Genomic DNA, 9,159 nt, shown 5'->3' on the forward strand with positions numbered 1-9,159 from the left:
GAAGCTCATGGAGGTGTAATGTGGAGGGGGCATATACTTTTCTCCATATTGTGTATATTCCCATATTCCACTGCTTACAAATTTAGGAAAAAGTTGCCCCAAAAATTAAAGTTTCTTTAATGATCACACTAAATATGGCAATTTTCCAATGAGTCTGAAGCTTACCAGAGGAGATTGGTACAGAATGAATAGATGGCCCCAGGGAAGGGCCCTGATTGAGAACATGGTGATTGGAAAATTAAATGAAATATAATACGAGCAAAAAAGTATAAATGAAGAGAAAAACAGATGGATGAGAGGAGCGTTAGGAGAAGCATTACATTGTGCACCATTTAATTTGGTTCCCGTAAAATAAAAGTCCTGTACATTGAAACCTTCCAGAAAATGATCCCGGTGCGGTCACAATTAGTACATGTGTGGGATTTGTTCTCACCGAGGTAAACAAACCATGAGGACAGGTGAAGAGATACAGGCTCCGGGCTGTCACCTATCACTCTCATTGCTATAGTAGTTCTTCAGTGGTGCGGAGCTGGAAACATTCACAGCGGTGTTATGCACACAATACTATACTGTATGCCGGGATCAGCAACATATACACAATCGGGAACAGAAAATATTATACAAAGTAAACCCAGGTGAATATGCAGTGAGGAGAGGCGTCACTCAGGATTTATTATTTGGACCAAGGCATGGTGGTGGGGGGGGGGACCATAACTTTGGAGTCTGTACTGCATTGAAGAATGAGTATTGATTGTATAATCATGGTCTTCCTTAAGATGAGTCAAGACGATGACCAGAAAAAACTTCTTGAAAGTTCATTTTGATCCTCGGACACCAAAATGTTTCTTCTCAAAGCGTTATTTTCATCAATAAATGTTATCTCCTATCCTTTGGGATAGGTGTGGGCCTGGCTCCTGGGAACCTCACCAATTTTCATAATGCCCCTTCAGAATGGAGCAGTGGCAACGCATGAACTCAACCTCTCCATTCTTCGTCCATGAAATTGCCGGAGTACAGTGCAGATAATGAACGAGGTGGCACGCATTCCGACCGAGCGTTGTGTTCTATCCCAGCCAAGTGCTGGATTCATGGCTACATTGCTCAGTATTGCAATATAATGTTTTTCACATTACATATAAACAGGAGGGCAGGATTCCCTTATGTATGTGAGTGCATTGTATAAGGGACATCATAGCAACTAGTCTCCCAGCATGCATGTATGGCAACCACTCCATTCTGACTGAGCGTTGTTTTTTATTCTACCCCAGTGTTGGATTCACAGATACATTGCTAAATATTGTTATATAATGTCCTTCACATTACATATAGGCAGGAGACCTGGATTCCCTTATGTCTGTGTGTGCTCTGTGCTGTGTATCTTAGTAGCAGCAGCTTATTCCGACTGAGCATTGTGTTTTATCCCACCCCTTTGCTGGATTCACAGTTATGTTGCTCAACATTGCTAAATAATGTCCTGCACATTACATACAGACAGGAGGGCAAGATTCCCTCATGTCTGTATGTGCAGTGTATAAGAGACATCATAGCAGCTAGTCTCCACACATACATGCATGGTAACCACTCCATTTCGACTGAGCATTGTGTTTTATCCCACCCCTTTGCTGCATTCACAGTTACGTTGCTTAATAATGATATATAATGTTCTTCATATTACGTACACATAGACAGGAGAGCAGGATTCCCTCGTGTCTGTGTGTGCTGTGTTTGAGAGACATCATATCAGCTACACATGCATGGTAACTACTCCATTCCAACTGAGCATTGTGTTTTATCCCAGCCAAGTGCTGGATTCATAGCTACATTGCTCAGTATTGCTATATAATGTCTTTAACATTACATATAGATGGAAGGGCATTTCTGTGTGTGCAGTGTATAAGAGACATCATAGCAGCTAGTCTACACACATGCATGTATGGTAACCACTCCATTCCGGCTGAGTGTTGTGTTTTATTCCACCTCAGTGTTGGATTCACAGATATATTGCTAAATACTCCTATATAATGCCCTTCACATTGTATATTGACAGGAGAGCAGGATTCCCTCATGTCTGTGTGTGCTGTGTGTGGAAGACATCATAGCAGCAAGTTTTCACCCAACTAACTCAGAGACAGCAGAAGATTAGTGATTGAACCTGCAGAGGGGAAAACTGCGCCAAAACTCTCCCGCACAATTCAGTTTCTACTCTTAACATATCTATTCATCTAACCCACAAATATCTATATGTAGCTACACATCCACATATCTCACATATTTGCAAACTACCTAAGTGAAAACATCCAGCTTCTATTTTTTGGCTTCTTAGCACAGTAACTCTTATCATAAAGTGGGTCCCCATTACAGCCCCCATGGGTGTTGACATCTAATTTTCTGTCCTGTAAAGAAGCCCTTCCTGGGGATGAAGTTACATGGTAAGTTGATTGACAGCCCCTTTGAGAGGTATAATGTTGACCATATTACTTGTCATCCAGCATTTCCAGAAACTGATATAATTAATCAGCTGAATATTTATTTCAAAGCAACTTAATAGGTCATATTTGCCTTTTTTGGGGGGAGATTCTCTTGAACCCCTTCCAGCAGCGGCCAATTTTCACTTTTTCCTTCTGTATATTTATTTTATTTTTTTTATTTGTGGTGAAAAAAAATTCAAAAATGTAAAAAGAAAAAAAAAGGAAAGATTGGTTGCCATTTTCTGAGACGCATAACTTTTTTTATTTTTCTGTCAATGTAGTTGTGTGAGGGCTTGTTTTTTTGGATTCTGGTGCGGATCTTACTGCTGATTTTCCTTTGAAAAAAGGGGGGAGGGAAGCATTAAAAAAACACTATACCCCTCTCCTTTGGTGCATCAGAGGCTCCCATGGCTCACACCCTGTCAGTCTCCACACAACCTGGTCTTCTAAGATTACATTTTGTTGCAGATGACCATTGCAGGTGTCACCACAGGAGGTCGGGGTATACAGGAATCAGCAGTGTGCCTCCAAAGCACCAGAGGAAATAATTGCGTCTTTTTCTAAACGTAAAGAAATTTTTTACAGCTAGCTGATTTCGCTGTAGACCTACAAGTCATTCACAGCAAATTGTTATATTTTACTTATTTTAATTACATTTTTCTGTTTTTATGTAACCATTGTATTACTCTAGCCCTAAACCTAAGTGTCACAATGCTGTTGTCTATCAACCCGGGACTAGGGGCTTCTACCCTGTCCCTAACTCTAGGGGCACCCTATCTATCCCTATTTCCCAGGTTACTTCAGATGGTGAAGATGCTGGGGCTACGTACCTTGCTGTTCTCCTGAATCAGCCCTTATCTGTCCTCTCCCCCCACCCAGGGAAGTGGGGCGGACCAGTGTATGTAAATACACCAACCAGACAAACAAGGGAGGACATACAGGAACAAATGAAAATACCAAACACACAAAATATGCACTCACAGACAACAGAGGGGAACACCGAAGAAATTAGGAAAGTAAAAGTAGAAGAGGATGGACTATGCACACAGCCAAAACACCAAGCAACAGTCACAGAACAACTCTCCTTAAACGTCTCCACAGAACACCAAATCTTCCACTCCTTCACCAGGCAGAACAAGACTGAACACTGGCAATTCAGATTGCCAGAGCAGTGACTATATAGGAGAGGGGAGTGGCTGATGCTGCATAGCTGAGAACTTCCAGAAGGAAGCGTCAGAGACTCAAAGCTGAGCAGTTTAACTCCTGCACTGCTGAAAGAAACCAGCACCATTTAATAAGAGGGAGAAGTGCTTCTACTCAATGCAGGAGTATGTGATCTCAGACGCTGCAGTCTTCTGGCTCCTCTCTGTCGCGGTAAACCTGTGACACTAAGTCTAGCCCTATCCCTAACCCTACTTCTATCCCTGACACTAGTCCCAATCCTAACCCTTGTTGGGATTAGAAATAGAATGTAAAAACTTAAACCATATATTATAACCTTAGTGTATTGTCTTTTGACTTTTGCTTGTTTTATTGCAGCGGACACATTTTGTTTAATGGTGGACACCTTCTCCAGGTCGTCTTACAAAATTACAAGTGAGAGGACAGACAGAGAGGAAAATTCAGCCTTTGTCATCTCCGTTGTTGCCTATGCATAGTGCAGCAGTTAAGATGAATTTGTCATGTGTTGCTGAGCTCTCCATAGCCAGCGACTGAAATGACAATGTTCATTTCATCATACTAAGAGAGTAGTCATTTCTGTTGTTGCCTATGCAGAGCGCAGTCGCTGTTGACAAACTAATTTTTACTGAACAGGAACCTGTGGCACTCCAGGAAAGCGCAACACTGTGGGGAAGGAGTGAAATTTTGATCCCCCATAAAAGTTGCGGGAGCCGCCCCAGTGACCCCTACTGCTATGTCACTGCATGCTGCAGAATTTTTTTGCAGCACGCAATCAAAGTTTTGTAAAAAGTCATGAACTTTACTGCCACTGTAATCTGGATGTAAAATCCGCAGTATGTAGACCTACCCTAAATTAACAAAAGTGATGGGGGATGTTAATTTTGAGCTTTTGTTACCCATCATGTAAAGACGGAAATACCTCTATGACTCAAATATTCCACAATTCTAAGTGCTGCCAGTCCCAGCTATAAGGTAGTGAATCCTTCCGTAATACCAGTATAATTTACAGCACCATTACTCCACTCTTATCTTCTTTCTCTGACAACACTTGTCATAGAAAGTAATGTATTACTGCACTTCCACATGTTTAATCATGTTGAAAATGAGCACTTAGAGTCCAGCTCATTGTTGCATTTGCGTCTTTTTTTGTCTCCTTTTTGGTGTTTTTACCTGTTTCTCATTTGCACTTTATTCGTCTTTTAATTTGCTTTAAAGTCTATTTTATTTGCGTTTTGCCTGTTTTTTTTTTCTTTAAAGTTCATCACATGGGCGAAGGTTGATGTATCTGGCTGATTCATCAATTGCGAATTCTTCAAAGGTGTCAAATTTTTGCGCAAATGTGCTTCACTCCCCCGTAGTGATTTTATGCAAGTGTGATTTTTTTTGCTCAAATTTTGCTGTATTTTAGTGGAGCGTGCGACTTCATAAGCTAAAAGGTTGCAAATGAGTCAAAGATAAAAATTAAAAGCATTTTCTTTATTTTGCCCAAAATTCATGAACCACGTTGACCCATTTGAATTTGGCACAAAAAAACCCATCAGTGAATATAACATGACAAAAAGAAAAGAAAAATTACTTAAAAAATCACAAATGATGAATCGGGACCTCAAGTGTGTGAATGTAAAGTATGACTCCAAGCAAAAAAAAAGATATGTACCGTATGTACAGTACAGACCAAAAGTTTGGACACACCTTCTCATTTAAAGATTTTTTTGTATTTTCATGACTTTGAAAATTGTACATTCACACTGAGGGCATCAAAACTATGAATTAACACATGTGGAATTACGGTATATACTTAACAAAAAAGTGTGAAACAACTGAAAATATGTCTTATATTCTAGGTTCTTCAAAGTAGCCACCTTTTGCTTTGATGAATGCTTTGCACACTCTTGGCATTCTCTTGATGAGCTTCAAGAGATAGTCACCGGAAATGGTCTTCCAACAATCTTGAAGGAGTTCCCAGAGATGCTTAGCACTTGTTGGCCCTTTTGCCTTCACTCTGCGGTCCAGCTCACCCCAAACCATCTCGATTGGGTTCAGGTCTGGTGACTGTGGAGGCCAGGTCATCTGGCGTAGCACCCCATCACTCTCCTACTTGTTCAAATAGCCCTTACACAGCCTGGAGGTGTGTTTGGGGTCATTGTCCTGTTGAAAAATAAATGATTGTCCAACTAAACGCAAACCGGATGGAATAGCATGCCGCTGCAAGATGCTGTGGTAGCCAAGCTGGTTCAGTATGCCTTCAATTTTGAATAAATCCCCAACAGTGTCACCAGCAAAGCACCCTGACACCATCACACCTCCTCCTCCATGCGTCACGGTGGGAACCAGGCATGTAGAGTCCATCCGTTCACCTTTTCTGCGTCGCACAAAGACACGGTGGTTGGAATCAAAGATCTCAAATTTGGACTCATCAGACCAAAGCACAGATTTCCACTGATCTAATGTCCATTCCTTGTGTTCTTTAGCCCAAACAAGTCTCTTCTGCTTGTTGCCTGTCCTTAGCAGTGGTTTCCTAGCAGCTATTTTACCATGAAGGCCTGCTGCACAAAGTCTCCTCTTAACAGTTGTTGAAGAGATGTGTCTGCTAGTAGAACTCTGTGTTGCATTGACCTGGTCTCTAATCTGAGCTGCTGTTAACCTGCGATTTCTGAGGCTGGTGACTCGGATAAACTTATCCTCAGAAGCAGAGGTGACTCTTGGTCTTCCTTTCCTGGGGCGGTCCTCATGTGAGCCAGTTTCTTTGTAGCGCTTGATGGTTTTTGCAACTTCACTTGGGGACACTTTCAAAGTTTGCCCAATTTTTCGGACTGACTGACCTTCATTTCTTAAAGTAATGATGGCCACTTGTTTTTCTTTACTTAGCTGCTTTTTTCTTGCCATAAAACAAATTCTAACAGTCTATTCAGTAGGACTATCAGCTGTGTATCCACCTGACTTCTGCACAACACAACTGATGGTCCCAACCCCATTTATAAGGCAAGAAATCCCACTTATTAAACCTGACAGGGCACACCTGTGAAGTGAAAACCATTTCCGGTGACTACCTCTTGAAGCTCATCAAGAGAATGCCAAGAGTGTGCAAAGCAGTCATCAAAGCAAAAGGTGGCTACTTTGAAGAACCTAGAATATAAGACATATTATTAGTTGTTTCACACTTTTTTGTTAAGTATATAATTCCACATGTGTTAATTCATAGTTTTGATGCCTTCAGTGTGAATGTACAATTTTCAAAGTCATGAAAATACAGAAAAATCTTTAAATGAGAAGGTGTGTCCAAACTTTTGGTCTGTACTGTACTTACAGTGGGTACAGAGAGTATTCAGACCCCTTTACATTTTCACTCTTTGTTTCATTGCAGCCATTTGGTAAATTCTAAAAAGTTCTTTTTTTTTCTCATTAAAGTACACTCTGCACCCCATCTTGACTGAAAAAAACAGAAATGTAGAAATTTTTGCAAATGTATTAAAAAAGAAAAACTGAAATATCACATGGTCATAAGTATTCAGACCCTTTGCTCAGTATTGAGTAGAAGCCCCCTTTTGAGCTAGTACAACCATGAGTCTTCTTGGGAATGATGCAACAAGTTTTTCACACCTGGATTTGGGGATCCCCTGCCATTCTTCCTTGCAGATCCTCTCCAGTTCCGTCAGGTTGGATGGTGAACGTTGGTGGACAGCCATTTTCAGGTCTCTCCAGAGATGCTCAATTGGGTTCAGGTCAGGGCTCTGGCTGGGCCAGTCAGGAACGGTCACAGAGTTGTTCTGAAGCCACTCCTTTGCTATTTTAGCTGTGTGCTTAGGGTCTTGTTGGAAGGTGAACCTTCGGCCAAGTATGAGGTCCAGAGCACTCTGGAAGAGATTTTCATCCAGGATATCTCTGTACTTGGCCGCATTCATGTTTCCTTCAATTGCAACCAGTGGTCCTGTCCCTGCAGCTGAAAAACACCCCCATAGCATGATGCTGCCACCACCATGTTTCACTGTTGGGATTGCATTGGGCAGGTGATGAGCAGTGCCTGGTTTTCTCCACACATACCGCTTACAATTATTACCAAAAAGTTCTATCTTTGTTTCATCAGACCAGAGAATCTTATTTCTCATAGTCTGGGAGTCCTTCATGTGTTTTCGAGCAAACTCTGTGCAGACTTTCATGTCTTGCACTGAGGAGAGGCTTCCGTCTGGCCACTCTGCCATTAAGGCCCGACTGGTGGAGGGCTGCAGTGATAGTTGACTTTGTGGAACTTTCTCCTATCTCCCTACTGCATCTCTGGAGCTCAGCCACAGTGATCTTGGGGTTCCTCTTTACCTCTCTCACCAAGGCTCTTCTCCCACGATTGCTCAGTTTGGCTGGACAACCAGGTCTAGGAAGACTTCTGGTGGTCCCAAACTACTTCCAATTAAGGATTATGGAGGCCACTATGCTCGTAGGAACCTTGAGTAATGCAGAAATTCTTTTGTAACCTTGGCCAGATCTGTGCCATGCCACAATTCTGTCTCTGAGCTCCTTGGGCAGTTCCTTTGAGCTCATGATTCTCATTTGGTCTGACATTCACTGTGAGCTGTGAGGTCTTATATAGACAGGTGTGTGCCTTTCCAAATCAAGTCCTATCAGTTTAATTAAACACAGCTGGACTCCAATGAAGGAGTAGAACCATCTCAAAGAGGATCAGAAGGAAATGGACAGCATGTGACTTAAATATGAGTGTCTGAGCAAAGGGTCTGAATACTTATGACCATGTGATATTTCAGTTTTTCTTTTTTAATAAATTTGCAAAAATTTCTACATATCTGTTTTTTTTCAGTCAAGATGGAGTGCAGAGTGTACTTTAATGAGAAAAAAAATGAACTTTTTAAAATTTACAAAACGGCTGCAATGAAACAAAGAGTGAAAATTTTTTAAAGGGGTCTGAATACTTTCCATACCCACTGTAGATGCTAGAGAAGAAATTGCAATATAATTTGTGGTAATTTTTGGGACCACAGAGTCTGAGTAATTCTACAAAGCCAATGATCTGCATCAGCTGAACACAGCTGTGGCCTCCTGTGCTGAGGCCTCATCTGGCCTCACTCCCCTTTCCAGTCTGATCCTGATTGAAACCTTTCATGGGGTGTTATTCTTTAATGAGATTTGTAACCTAAACCAAAAAGGAGTTGTTTTCTGTACAGTTTTGCTTTTGTTTCTAGCTTTGACCGTAATTGATAGAGCTTAATAGGAGGGCTAAACTTGTTTGATGCCCGAAATCTTCCACTTATCATCTCCATGTGGCCACTTTGAAGAATGGCGTCATTCTTGGCATTGACGGTTGCTACCCTCTCTACGCGCACTGATTTACACACAGCCCATAGGAATGTATAGTATAAAGTCTTTAACATGGGAATGAAGTCTTAAGGGTGTTTCCCATGACTGATACTTAACTCCTATCCATAGGCTCTGCTACTGAGACCCCCATGATCAATAGAATGGGGGGTTCCCAATCCCCATGTTCCTCCTCATTGCATGGACA

Source organism: Phyllobates terribilis, unplaced genomic scaffold (genome assembly GCF_046119375.1).
Source record: "Phyllobates terribilis strain yellow unplaced genomic scaffold, ASM4611937v1 Scaffold_9__5_contigs__length_417890890, whole genome shotgun sequence".
NCBI lineage: Eukaryota > Metazoa > Chordata > Amphibia > Anura > Dendrobatidae > Phyllobates > Phyllobates terribilis.